Genomic DNA, 14,133 nt, shown 5'->3' with positions numbered 1-14,133 from the left:
TAGTTGTATTTAGGTGATCCTGGTTTTTACCAACATCTGAACAGTGGTAATATATTGCCCTGTGGTGTCTGCCAGAAGGTGTTAAATGCAGGCACCAACACTTAGGACAGCTGCTCATTTTAAAATGAGCAGAAAATTAGTTGTTAAATAATTCAATATATGTTCAAAACAACTGATACCTGCCACCCAAACTATGCTTAAAGCTTGTGGGGCTCGACCAGTCTGAATTGTCACACTTGCAACAGTGTGATGGTTAGTAGTTGGGTAAGCTCTGACATTGGCAGCTCTGGCTGTGGCAATGGGTGGTGCAAATTGCAGTGGCCTCATCACAAGGGCTCAGGCACTTATTTCTTTACAAATTATGCACTGATATGGGGCCATAAGGTGACTGGGCCACCAGATGGCACCTCTGCAATGTCGTTGTCCCTCCCCCCCCTTGCACCCGAGTTCTCATATTTCTATTCCCTGATGTGGTAGGCTCTCACTTTCGCAGTAAGGGCTTGAGGTTTGGGGCAGTGGTGCTGCGATGGTGGGGAGACCTTCATTGGGATGTTTTGTTGCATTGTTTTCACTCGGGTACAAACAGCGCTTGTGTCTCGAGCCGTGAAGGACCTAGGGGAGAAGAGTGATGTGACATGGCATTTGTCTGGATGGTGGACCCTGGGGACGACACAGGCTGGGTGGGCTTAGGCATACATCTATGTCTTGGAGCCGATGTACATTTTGTCCACAAGCAAACTGCAGATCCAGAATTTTATGTTTACAAGTTACTTGGTTTTCTCCCACGACTAATGAAAGCATACTGGGGCAGGAGCTAAAGCCCAAAGGCTGGGATTTGGTATTGGTGTTAGGGGCCTCTCTAAGGCAAGGTTCAAGCCCCCACCAGGTGTGGCATGGTCATCTCTACTACACACTTACTCCAGGGTGATGCCTTTAAATTGTGTGTTATGACCAATAAGTGCTGCCATCCTTGTGATACCCTCATCAGATGGGGTCCTCGCACTGGCTCTAATCCGAGCAGACCCGGCATCAGGTTTCTTTTCTTTGTGGTGAGGCGGCATGGGGCCTCGCGTACCAAAAGTGATCCACAATCAGGGACAAAAGACACAGTTATGTGGCTAGGCCCTTTTCCGTCCCAGCCAATCTCCAGGCCACATGCCACGTGTGCATGCTGTCGGGAGAGGGAGAGTGTAGTGATGTTATTTTGTTGAACTGGCACTTCTATGCTTGTGCCACCTTGGGCGATCACATTCTGTCTTTATTTACTTTCTGGAAGGAATGCTGCCACGGTACAGATAGAGCAGAAGGTTAATCTACTGTGACCAGAAGGGCCCGGCGAAAAGGGAGGAATCTTTCTCGCAGTGGGGTTTCGACCTGTGATCAGGATATGTGAAAGGATTGATTTGCAGACCCTTACTTATTGCATGTCCAGGGATTATCTGGTCCTGGTAGCTGCACTCTTTGATGTGAAAAGAGGAACTCTTGTTCTCGCGGCTCCGCTGCAAGACCGTGTTGATAGGTGCCTTCCTTGAGCGACAGGCAAGTGCGATAAGGGAGAAGTATCTAGGTTTCTCTCCGTAAGGCAGTAGCGTCCTTGCAGGACCCACTTTATGGTGGGCTGCATTAGAACATAAACTGGGAATCTTAGATTCCGACATTGATGTCATGGGCCACTCACACTGCTAATATGTACACAGCTGGGGGAGTGTGAGCAGATCAGTACAGTGTTGCCGCTCATGGGGGTGCAATTCCTCCACAGCCAGGCAACATCTGGACAACACAGAGCACTGAGCTCTCGTCTTAAGTTCAATGGGGTCACTTACAACGAAGCACATTTAGGTGAGTAACGTGGTAACGTCCTTGAGAAAGTTAATGGACGGATTGTAGTATACAGACATGCAAGTTTGCAAAGCCCTCTGGTATAAGCACTGGAAGCTGGACAGGCAGCGAGCTTGGTGAGGACGGTCACAAAAGTATAATACCCTGGGGTGGCCACTGTGGCAAGACAATTTCACACTCTTCCCACCAGGACCCCCTGTCTGTGAAACGTCAAGTGGTGCCTGCCATTAGTGGAGAGGAAATGAGGGTTAGAGAGCATTGCAAGGACCCCAGGGCTTTTAGCAAAATGACTACTGCACAGGAGGATGGAGGGTGATCCAAGGGGCACAGGTGGTGTGATGCAAACGCAAGACTGTCAGCTCATACTGGGTAGAAGGTTCCGTATTACCGACCAGAAGGGTACTAGGTGCCAAAACCAGTAAATAGGTTTAACATATGTGTATCTCTGGCCATATGGCTGCGTAGAGACATTCTCATTAGAGGTATGTCCATGTTAAAATGCTGTGTTTATTAAGGTTCTCATGACCGATGCGGTCTGTTGTATCTTTTCAAGGGGAAGAGATATAAGTTAGGTACTTAATCGCTTACAACGTAGCACATTAAGGCGGGCGGTGTATCATTTCAAGTTGCAACGACAGCACCTGCTCACATGGCCAGCAGTAAGCTGCCTGGGAACGCTGGGGGCAAACACCATAGATTAAACGGAAACAGGCAAAATACCTGTAAAAAAGGAGGGATACATGGCAAGTACACAAGGACTCCCTTGCTTAATGTCACATATTTCCAAGCTCATCGGATAGTTGAGCCTTTACACATCATAGTGGGATAGTCACCAAGGTGGAACAGGCTATTGGGTATGCCTTGCCAGGACAGTGACACACACCTCACATGAACTGGAGCCTTTTTAAAGGGTAAATATCGAAACATGGACTGGGATACGTTTGGCTCAAGCATCCTCTTCACCAAGCTGCAGGGCGTCATGTTGTGGCCAGGTGTCTTTGAGTGATAGGCAAGTGCATTAAGGGAGCTGTATTAAGTAATGAGGTTACTTGCAGGGAGGCAGAGGGGTCCCAGCGGACCCACAAAAGGTGGGCTGTGGCACAACATGAAACTGGAAATCTTGGATACCGACATTATCATTGGATTAATAATAAGCAAGACTCTCTGGCTATGCGGGGTAAAAATTTTCCACCATGAAATACAAGGTGACCAGAATGTAAGCCAAAACTAGCTTTGAGTCTGTGGAGGGCAATCAATTCCGGGGTGAACTAAGTGAGCTAGCTCTATTGCTGGTTTAAGCAGCAAGGGTCACAGTTGGTTAGCAGGTAGGGTGCATCTGTGATCGAACGGCAGCTAAGCAAGCCTGGTGGGTTGCGTAAGTTGTCACTCCAAGAAAGGGTGAGGTGACTGCAATAGTGGGCCCAATACGTACGTTCCTCAAACCAGATTTGAAACCATTAATGTGTTCGCCATGGTTTAGCAATCAAGAAGGTCTGTGCAAATGTCTGGTCACACTCAGCAAAGTATGTGCATTCTGAAACCGAGGGCATGTTACAGGTTGTTTCAATACATTCCCCACCCTGATAGCCATAGTAGCTAGGCTGGTTGTGGAAGCTGTTGTCTAACAAGTGTGCTGCTGTCCCAAAAGTGGGTTAAACAAGGGTTAAAGTGCAAAAAGGTTACAATGTATTAAGAATATTTGACATGTCCATTAATTCAAGAAAATTAAAGTTTGAAGGAGCAGGTAAATTTCCACTGCTGGTGCAGTACACGGTTTCAGTGTGAACCCCCAATTTTGGGAATAATCACGTATGGGGGTAAACAAGGGCTTAGTCAACCCTGAATGTTAGGCATTATATTGCACACAGTGCACATGGATTAAATCAGACAGAACCAGGGTTACGAAGAGCAGTAGTTTTGCATTCCCATTTAGGAAAGAATTCTGGCCGGCGTGTACACCTAAAAAGGAGGAGGCCAGCTGTCAGAGAGAATGGGATAGTGTTGACCACAAACAATAACTTGTTAACAAATACACTGTGGGCCTGGGAGGCGAACTCCAATTGTTTTCCAGCGTATTCTGAAATCAGTGACTGGGCGGTGTTGGGTAATGCACAACCAGGTAATACCTAACAAGTAGGCCCGTATTGGCACAGTGGACCATAGGGTTTCAACCCTGAACTGCGGTCAAAGTAGAGAGCTGTTGTTTCATATCTGGGCAGGCCATCGAACAAGCCTACGGATGGGTAAATAAATCCATGGTTAAAACAGAACAGTGAGTGCGCTTTGGAGCACCATATGCTATTATGTGTGCAGTGTGATTTCTGAGCAAATAAGGTTTAATCTTACATAGTATTTGATTGCAATGGTGTGCAGTGTTTTCCCAAAAGGTGTTTTGCAACTCTGCGTTTCTTTATTTTGCCAGGATCAAAGGTTTGGGTGATTGGCCATTCTTACATCGCGAAAGTGGCACGATGGGCCGAAAGCAGGAATTGGAGGCATGGGCTTTCCTTCACTGAGATAGTCTGGTTGGGGTTCCCAGGCATGTGCTGGCTGGCACAGCTTGCTGAAGAAGCTGCCGTACAGACTAGTGGGGGCTGTTCCCTCCCGACATTTTGGTCATACACCTGGGAGGCAATGACCTGACTTTCATGGGTAGGAAGCGCCTGCTGCAAGTGATGAAATCCACTATATGTAAGTTGAGCAACCAATTAGGCGCATGTGAATTATGGTGGTCTGAGATTACTCCACGTTTAGTTTGGCTTGGGGCCAGGTCTGGAGAGGCCGTAGAAATTTCTCCCATGAAAGTAAACAGCGCCATGCGCAAGTTCACGGAACAGAGGGGTTTGGGATTTATCAGTCATTGTTTCTTGCATGCCAAGTCCACAGGATGTTTAGATGTGGATGGGGTACATTTGCCTTGAGTGGGCATGGAGCTGTTTCTCTTGGTCCTGGGTGATGCCCTAGAAGCAGCCGGGTGTAAGTAAGAATTCCTGCCTTTATGGGGGGCCCTTGATGTGACGGACCACACCCAGAGCTATGGTGGAGTTACAGGGTGATCCAGAGGCTGAATGGTACATAGGGCACAACAAGGGTGCAAATGCCAAACAACCCCAGGAATTCCTTACGGCAGGACCCTGGAGGAACGACGGTGCCCCATTAGTCCTTCGGGCAGTTGTAAACCTGAGCAACCGGGGATTTGCCTGGATATGCTCCACCCCTCAAGGGGCATGAGTAAATGGGCGGACTGGTGGTCCACAGGATGTAAGGGGTGATCCCCCAAAATGGTGAGCACCGATTGGTTAGGTTACGGTGCAACTTGGCACTTCAGGTGGGCAGGGCAGCTTAGGTGTGTCACTGCTGCCTGCCCTTGGATCGCCTGTTAAGTTGACCCACCATGTTGGCATATTTTGTATGCAAATAAACCTGCAGCAATGTTTTTTCCAACAAACAATGTGTCTTGTGTGTTTTAGTATGAGATTGCTGTACATGCGGGTGGGGTGTGTTGCCGATATTGGCACTATGAGGCTGCCCGCGGCCCACACAGGGCGCCCCCATAGGAGGGCGGCCACCTTAGTGCCAGATGAGGGCACAAACCCGAGGGTATAGTGTTTAGACCCGCTCTGGGTCTGGCACTTCCTAACTACGTCATTTCCGGCGTGCCAGGGGCCGAGGAGGCAGGTATATAGACTTCCCCTGTTCATCTGGCGATCCTTTTGCGCGCCGAGACTTCACGCCGTTTCCCTCCCTACTGCTTATTTTGAGTGTCGGCTGGAAGGGTGGCTAGGGTAGGAAGGCTGTTAACTTGTTATTTTGTGTTGCAGGCAGAGTTACAGGGCGATCCAGAGACTGAATGGTACATAGGAGTACCCTCTTCAGGAGCACAACAAGGGTGCAAATGCCAAACATCCCCAGGAAGTCCTTACAGCAGGACCCTGGAGGAATGATGGCGCCCCGTTAGTCCTTTGGGCGGTTGTAAACCTGAGCAACCGGGGGCTTGCCTGGATACGCTCTGCCCCCTCAAGGGGCGTTAGTAAATGGGTGGACTGGTGGTCCACAGGATGTAAGGGGTGATCCCCCAAAATGGTGAGCACCGATTGGTTAGGCTTCGGTACAACTTGGCACTTCAGGTGGGCAGGGCAGCTTAAGGGTGTCACTGCTGCCTGCCATTGGATTGCCCGTAAGTTGATCCACCATGTTGGCATATTTTGTATAAAAATAAACCTGCAGCAATGTTTTCTCCAACAAACAATGTGTCTTGTGTGTTTTATTATGAGATTGCTGTGCATGCGGGTGGGGTGTGTTGCCGATATTGGCACTATTCATTTTCTCCTCGCGGCTATCAACTTCTGTCTCCTTTCTGAGATTGTTGCTGTAGGTATCGCTGTAGGCTTTCAGGGTCTCCGAATATTTTTGTTGTGCCGTCCACAGTGATTTTCAGATGTGCTGGATTTAGCATGGCGTAGGGTATTTTCATACCTTGCAGCTTCCTTTTTGCTGTAATGAATGTTATACTTGCTTCCTGAACGTGTGGGGTAAAGTCCGGGTATTGTGAGATCTCTGCCCCCTCGTATCTGAGTGTCTTCAACTCCCTTGATCGCCTCAGGGCTGCATCACGATCCCTGTAGTTTAGGATTCTCACTATTATTGGTCGCGATCTTGCTCATGGTGGCGGGCGAGGGGCAGGGATCTGTGCACTCTTTCAACCACAAACAAGTCGGGGAAAGTGTCTCTGCCCAGCACAACAGTCAGTAATTTTTCAACAAATCTTTCCATGTTCCCGGTGTTGGTGGACTTGGCTACACCTATAATTCTTTCTCCTGGAGCGTGCCTCGAATTCTTCTGTTTTGGCTTGTAGTGTTGCTACCGCTTTCTTCAGTTGTTTCTGGGAGTCTTCCAATTTGCACTGTGTGTCTTCGCTATCCGATACTCTGCGCTCTACCATTTCCATAGTCATTCTTTCAACCTGTTTGTCCATTCTCTCTGATAGTCTGTCCACCCTGCATGTTAACGTATCTAATTTGCATTCAATTGTGGTTACAGTGGTCTGCATGGCAGATAAAATTTGACTTAAGACTCCTCCTAGCACCAACTCTGCTGTTTCTGCATCTTCCGTGTCATCTCTGCTTGTGCTGGGCGTTTTTCGCTGTTCAAAAGTTAATTTAGTCTCTGTTCTGTCTGTTTTCCCCATATTAGACTCACGGCCTCCCGAGGAGCTCCCGGTTTGGGGATTACCAATTAGGTAGTTATCCCTGTAAAAACCACCTCACTGGAACTCCACCCGCCTGCCCCCTGGACCGGACTGCGCACCCTTCCGAAACACACCACTGAAACGGATCTTAGCAGTCAACTCGGCTGACTGACTGACGTCGATGAGTTGGCTGATCCACGAGGGTAACGCAGGGGTCGGAGGAGTCTTCGGGGAGACTTCGGGAGGCGGAGGTGGAGGTGGACCTGCGGCCGGACTGCGGTGCAGGCGGTGTGGGCAACCAAGCAGCTATACAAGCAACACAAGCAAGCGGTCAGGTGCGCCGAAGCATCGGTGGGTTACTGGTGGTCTCAAGCGTGACTCCTGCAGGCGGACTTACCCCTGAAGCTCTGTCTTTTGGAGCTTGTCCTGTCCCGCCAGCACCTTGCAGCTTCACGGCTTCGCGGGTGCCGTTCCGTGGAACCGGGACATTCCCGGTGGTGTTTGGGGCGTAAAAACAAACTCAGCAAGTGCAGCAGGGGTGGAGCGCCGCAGGGACTCGCTAGTCCAGGAGTCCCTGCGAGATCTGTCTGACCCGGCTGCGCACCCTGCTAGCCACGCCCCTGCTCGTCACACGTTCTATAATTTTGGAGCGCATTTGGACTCTTAGACTCTGCCGTTTGCCTGAACATTGGTCTACTCCCGGTAAAAAACAGTATCCCTAAACCTAGTTCCCAATCTAGGGGTCTGATATTGGTTGTCGTTTATTTTATAATTGTGTTTTTAAGTCATTTCATATTAAGTGCTATTCGGATTTAATATCCGTGCTGGTTATTTTGTACCTTTGTACCTTTCTCCAAGGCAACATGCCCAAGTCAGTCAGGAATTCCCGCCCCATTGTCTCTACACTTGACAACTACTTAGTGAAAGTAGTAGACAAGATTAATAAGGAACGAAGACTGTCCCTGGGTCTAGGAAGTGTCCCTGACCCCACGATCCAACTAGTCTCTGCTGAGATCCCTGTCCCTTTGCCTACCCCCTTGTTGATTCCCACCATTGATGACAGTTGTGTAACGGTCTCTCCGGATTGTCCAACCAGGGAGGGAACCAACGAAATAGAGCCATCACAGGATATCCTTGACGTTGACGTTGAGGACCCTCACAAGGAATCTGATGCAGAGGAATCCGATGCAAACGAGTCCCATAATGACTCTGACGCCCCGGGTTCCGTGGCCCCCAAAACTCATAGAGAGTTGAGGTCAGGGAGACATCTAAATAGACCTGTACTGTCTAAAAAGGGGGGTCGTAAAAGTAAAAAGAGCACTGTCTCTGTATCTAATGGGGGCCATATTGAGCTAAATTGTTTACATAAGGACGTTTATTCCACCCACTTGAAACTAGCTCCGGATCAGCTTGAGCTGCTTATTGGTATGATTGATGCCAAGTTAGACAAAATTGTCCTTCCACTCCTGGATAAACTCGAGGCTGTTTCTAGGGAAGTGATTAGATTGGGTGTGTTGGTGCAATCCGGCTTGAAACTAAACAACAGTCCGCAACCAGCTGCTGTGGCTGGGGGCAGGACTAGTAAGCCAGTGCAATCCAACAAAGGCACATCCAGTGTTGGAGTGGCCTGTGCAGGCTCTAGCATTCCTGCACAGCCAAACAGTAGTCCCATAACAGTTATCGAGCAGCAGGGCGTAACTGGCAAACCAAAACTACCGTCTACAGGGGACACTATTAATGTCATTGCAGTAACACCTTTATGCTCTAGTGATGTCCCTTTGAACCCCCCCACTACCCGTGTCCCGGGGAATCAGTTGAAGACTACCGAAAAGGGGAAGTCTAATAATTGTGGCCTCTCTCAACCGAACCTCCCACCGGACTGCGCACCCTATGTAGCAGTCCTGACTAACGTTACACCAATCAGGGAGGATGGGCTTCACCGCTCTATGGAATCACATGACTCCCTTAAATACAAAACGGTGGCATGGATCAATCGGGAGTGTGGCTTTCCAGTGGCCCTGGCGGACCAAATCTTGGCCACAACTAGAACCAACTGGATTGGCACGTCCCCGAAGAACATCTCTGGGGATTGCGTTATTATTAATTTTAGTAACCCACATCTTGCCACGACAGCTCTGATTCGAGCCACTTCTCGCCCCTGTAACGAGCAGGGCATTTCACTCCGTCCTTTGGGCTTTTTCTATAGACAACACACTAGCCATCATCCTAGTAACCACGGGGGGGAGAGAACGAGGGGAGAAGCTTTGCATAGCTTTCCAAATAGTTTCCAGGTGAACAACGTTAATCGTTTCCAATGCTTTAGTGGGCTGCATCAAAACGATTGACTGGAGTTGTGTACGGTATCCCTTGAAACCTTGGAGAGACAGGCTCTGTCTGATATGGGACAAAGTGTTTGTATATCAGGGCCTATGGTTAACATTTCTGGGATAACTGTAGATTGTACGCCTATGGGCAAAGGAGGGTGATCAAGTAGGTTGCTCGGAGTCATTACTGGAGCTGTGTACGGTACCCCCAGAAATCTCGGAGAGACAGGTCTCGTCTGGTATGGGTCAAAGTGTTTGTATATCAGGGCCTATGGTTAACATTTCTGGGACAACTGTAGATTGTACGCCTATGGGCAAGGAGGGTGATCCAGTAGGTTGCCCGGAGTTATTATCGGATACTTCTAACATCGCTATTTTCCAGCAGGATAGTAACTGTTCTCTTATGGGGTCAGGTGTCTCCGATTTTTCCAGCTGTTATATTGCCAGTTGGAATATTGCGGGTATCAGGTCCAAATCAGATTGTCTGGGTTGGACTGATTTTTTAGCTCTCTTTGATATTATCTGTTTATAGGAAACCTGGTGTAGGGACTTTAAAGGATATAATGGTTTTGTCTCTTACCAGCTACCTGCTTCCGGTTCCCTATCAGGTAGAGCTAAGGGGGGCCTTTTGATTTTGATTTCTGTCCAAACTCCTCTGCTGGTCAAAAAATACGTACAAGTTGGGGTTAATTCCCAGATTTTATGGCTGCACAAAACAGGAGGTAGGAATATTCTCTTAATAAATTTTTATAACAACGTTTTTGATGATACTAGGGATCAGGTGGTTAGAGCACTATCAAGTGCATTGGATGACAACCTTAAGGATTCCAATGTAATCTTTGATTTGTTCATGGCAGGGGACTTTAACGCCACTACCTGCCCACTCTCAGATGTCAATGTATGTGGAGCAGTGGACTGTCATGGAGATGGAGTCCCCCATTTTCAACATAACTATTATGGAGATGCCTTAAACAGTCTCCTTGACTCACATAACATGTATATTATGGTTAACGAGAAAAATGAACAGGAGGAGATTTGCCCAACTTTCACAGGCCGGGGAGCGAATTCTGTTATTGATTTTATTTGTATCTCCTCGAGTCTTGAGGCCTGTACTATGGCACCTAAAGTTATAGACATCCAGCTAAGTGACCACAATTGCCTGATAGTAGAGGCCATGCTATGGGAAAACAAAGGGACCCGCATTCCGGGGTGTATTGTTTACAACATTGAGGCTGTGCGCCCTAATGGCACCAGACTCAGGTGGACGGGGGATAAGGCTGAAATCATGTCTGATTCAATCATCACTAGTTCCCTGGCAGGTATTACAGGGATCTTAGAAGACAATCAAGGTACCACTGGCTCTATTGAGTATTTTATTGGTATTAATGCTGTTATTGACTCTAAGCTTACTAGTACACTCAAGTACAAGGAGGAACGCCTGCGGGGGTGGTTCAATTCAGCTTGTACCCTGGCCCTAAAGGAACTAAAGTCAGCTTTATCAGCTACGCCAAGAGATAAGGGTTTGGTTGTAGATCTTAGAGCCAGATACAAAGAAACCCTTAAATGGAGGAAATTGGAACTCCAACAGGAGGCATGGGACAATTTGACCCTGGCTGCTGAATTGAATAATTGTACCCTGTTTTGGAAAACAGTTAATTCCCCATTCCTCAAAGATGATAAGATCCCTGAATTAACTTCCAACGTTATGAAGGAAGAGTGGGTCTCTCATTTTTCTAAAATCTTTGATTCGGACAGTGCATCCAGGGATATAGGGGATAGGTGGCCGCATACGCCACTGAATATCACCGTCCAAGAGGTTTTAGATAGCATAAGGGTCAGTAAAGGAGGAAAAGCACAGGGTCCAGACGGGGTACCAATCGATGTTTATAAATTGGTCCCTGAAGTATGGGGGCCTTTGTTAACTAATATTTTCAACGCAGCAGTCCGTAATGAGGTGCCCCCTACCTGGGAAGAATCCATCCTAATCCCAATATTTAAGAAAGGAAACCGAGGGGACGTTAAGAACTATCGTCCAATCTCCTTGTTGGATTCTTCCGTAAAAGTAATGAGTAGAGTGCTTATAGTAAGGTTGGAAGAATGGGCGGAGGATAATGGCATTCTAGCAGAGAGCCAGTTTGGGTTCAGGAAGGGTCGTGGTACGATTGAGCAGTGTCTAAATTTAGACCTGCTCATCGGTAAATATACCTTGGCAAAGACCGGCACTATTTATCTCTGCTTTGCGGATTTGAGTAGTGCCTTCGACCTGGTGGACCATGGCATTCTCTGGGCAAAGCTAATTGAAATTGGGGCACCCGAGGGCATTGTGTTCTTTCTAGCACGTCTTTATGCCAAACTACGTGCTTGTGTCCATTACGGTTCCAACGGGGAATGTACAACTAAGTTTGAGATCGGGCGTGGAATTAGACAGGGATGTGTGTTGGCCCCACTGCTTTTTACCCTTTTCATCAATGAGATTGATTCTTTTCTCAAATCTCTGGCAGTGGATGTTCCCAAAATTAATGAGGACAACGTCCCTGTGTTACTTTACGCGGATGACGCGGTCCTAATTTCACGCACCCCAAACGGCCTTCAACGGCTGATGGACGGCTTTTCGCAATTCATTAAAAGCAGAAAGTTAGTGTTAAATAAATCTAAAACCTATGTTATGGAATGCGGGCGAAGGAACAGAAAGAAACAGTTCTCATTTTTTATAGAGGGACAGAAGGTCCAGGCCGTTGACAATTTTTCGTACTTGGGGGTCACTTTTTCAAATAATAACATTTTGGCCAATGAACATAAGAATGTCCGGGCTAAGATGGCGAGGAGTGCTCATGGAATTTTCACAATGGCTACGAAACTGGGAGACAGGCGGGTCCATGACATGCTTAAAATTCTTCAGTCCCGTTGTGTCTCGATTGCCTTGTACGGATCGGGCATTTGGAGCCACGCCCCGGCAGGGTCTCTTCAGGTTGAGGAGAAAGTATTCTTGAAGAGACTTTTGTGCCTGCCAAGCTCTGTTTCTAATGCTTTAGTGCACAATGAACTGGGTATTCACCATCTTGCCGACTTGATCCTCCTTAGGCCACTGATGCTATGGCGTTCCATTTGGATAAAAGAAGAGACCTCATTGTGCAGAGCCATTATTTCTGATTGCCTCTCTTTGGACCATCATTTAAAGATCCCATGGTTAAAGTATATTGTGGATAATTTTTGTGAGATCTTTAACATTAACATCATTGCGGATCGATGTGGGGCTACTGAGCTGTCTAAAATCGAACTTAAGCACTGTTTTTTACAACAGCTTTCCACCAGGAGGCATCAAAATAGCTCTGAACTCTCATCCTGTGTTCTTTATCACGATTTAAATGAATTTGTGGGTTTGCAACCGTATTTGTCACAAGTGACCTGGAAGGCACATCGGTTTGTGTTGGCTAGACTTAGAACCGGAGTAGTCCACAACCTTGTTGCTTTCCCCTCTCAGCATTTACATCCCGCTGGCCCTTGTCCGTGTGACAATACCACCCCCCAAAGCACTGTGCACTTTCTTTTGCTCTGTCAGCTGTACAAATACCTGCGGATTGCTTATTTGAAACCCCTGTTTGCTAAATTTGGACAGGACAATACGAGACTGCATGAGCTTGCTTTTTAACTTACATCACCCCGACGTTTGTTTTTATACGGCTACCTTTCTCCTTAAATAAATTAATGCAAGGAAAAGTATGCTTTTTTAACCTTTTTAAACTGTGGCATCTCCTGCTTTTGACTGTTGTTTTATACTGTTGTCTTTTTATGCTGTGCTTTTATGGACTTGTCTTTTGCTCCGAATAAAGCCTTATGAAATGACTCACAGCAGTGGTTGCCGGGTGAGCCTTTTTAGGAGCCTGGTGCATGTGTTACAGTAGGTGCCTATCACCCGCTACGGAGGATTGCCCACTCTAGTGCTAATACTTATTGCCACTTTGTCTGTATATCTTTCTCTTTTGCCACTGCCTCTGCTTATGCTTGTTTTCGTGTTGCCCCAGCTCAACAATGACACAGTTCACCGGCCGGGTGTGATTTCAGTCAGTTCTCTTTCGATCCTTGAGCTATTAAGTGAGGATTGCCTTTATTCCAGCCAGCGGTTTGGTACACTGGCGGAGCGCACCACTTGCTTCCTGCTGGTCTTCCTTGTGGGCTGCTCTGTGGTCTATTCTGCGACTGGGCCATACTCTGTGTCTCCCTCGCGGCCTCGTGCGGTGCTCTGCAATCGGCGCGCATCGCCCACTCTCCCAGTCGCCCCGGTATCTGGCGTGTTGCCAGGCTCCCCTCTGTTACGTCTTCAGTTATCCTTTGGTCTCCGACCTTGATCGCGCCAGCCTCTCGGAGCGCAGCCCGCTTCTCTTGCGGTGTTGCCCTCTAATTCAGCCTGCTTCTCTTGCGGCGATGCCCAAAACTCTACATTGGCTCAGCAGGCCTTCCTGCACGCTCTCGTCCTCCTCGCAGGCCGCTGACTCACCGCTTCGCTGGCCTCCTTTTCAGGTCGTTTTAGGTCTCGCCTACGCAGCGCGCATGCATGGCATGGGAGGGCCTTTAGCCATTGGTCTTCACTTTTCAAGCACTGCACTCGTGCTTGTGGCGGCATCCACCTTGCGGGAGCGAGCAGCGGCGCACCACAAGCACGAGTGCAATGCTTAAAAAGTCAAGACTGCCCTCCCAAGCGCACGCACCACTCGTGGGCTCACCTACTGCTCCCCCTCTCTCTGCACGTGGCCACTCCCCTTCCTGTATGCGAGGCTCGCCGGA

Source organism: Triturus cristatus, chromosome 4_1 (genome assembly GCF_964204655.1).
Source record: "Triturus cristatus chromosome 4_1, aTriCri1.1, whole genome shotgun sequence".
NCBI lineage: Eukaryota > Metazoa > Chordata > Amphibia > Caudata > Salamandridae > Triturus > Triturus cristatus.
The sequence above is the reverse complement of the archived record's forward strand: the minus strand, read 5'-3'. Positions refer to the sequence as shown.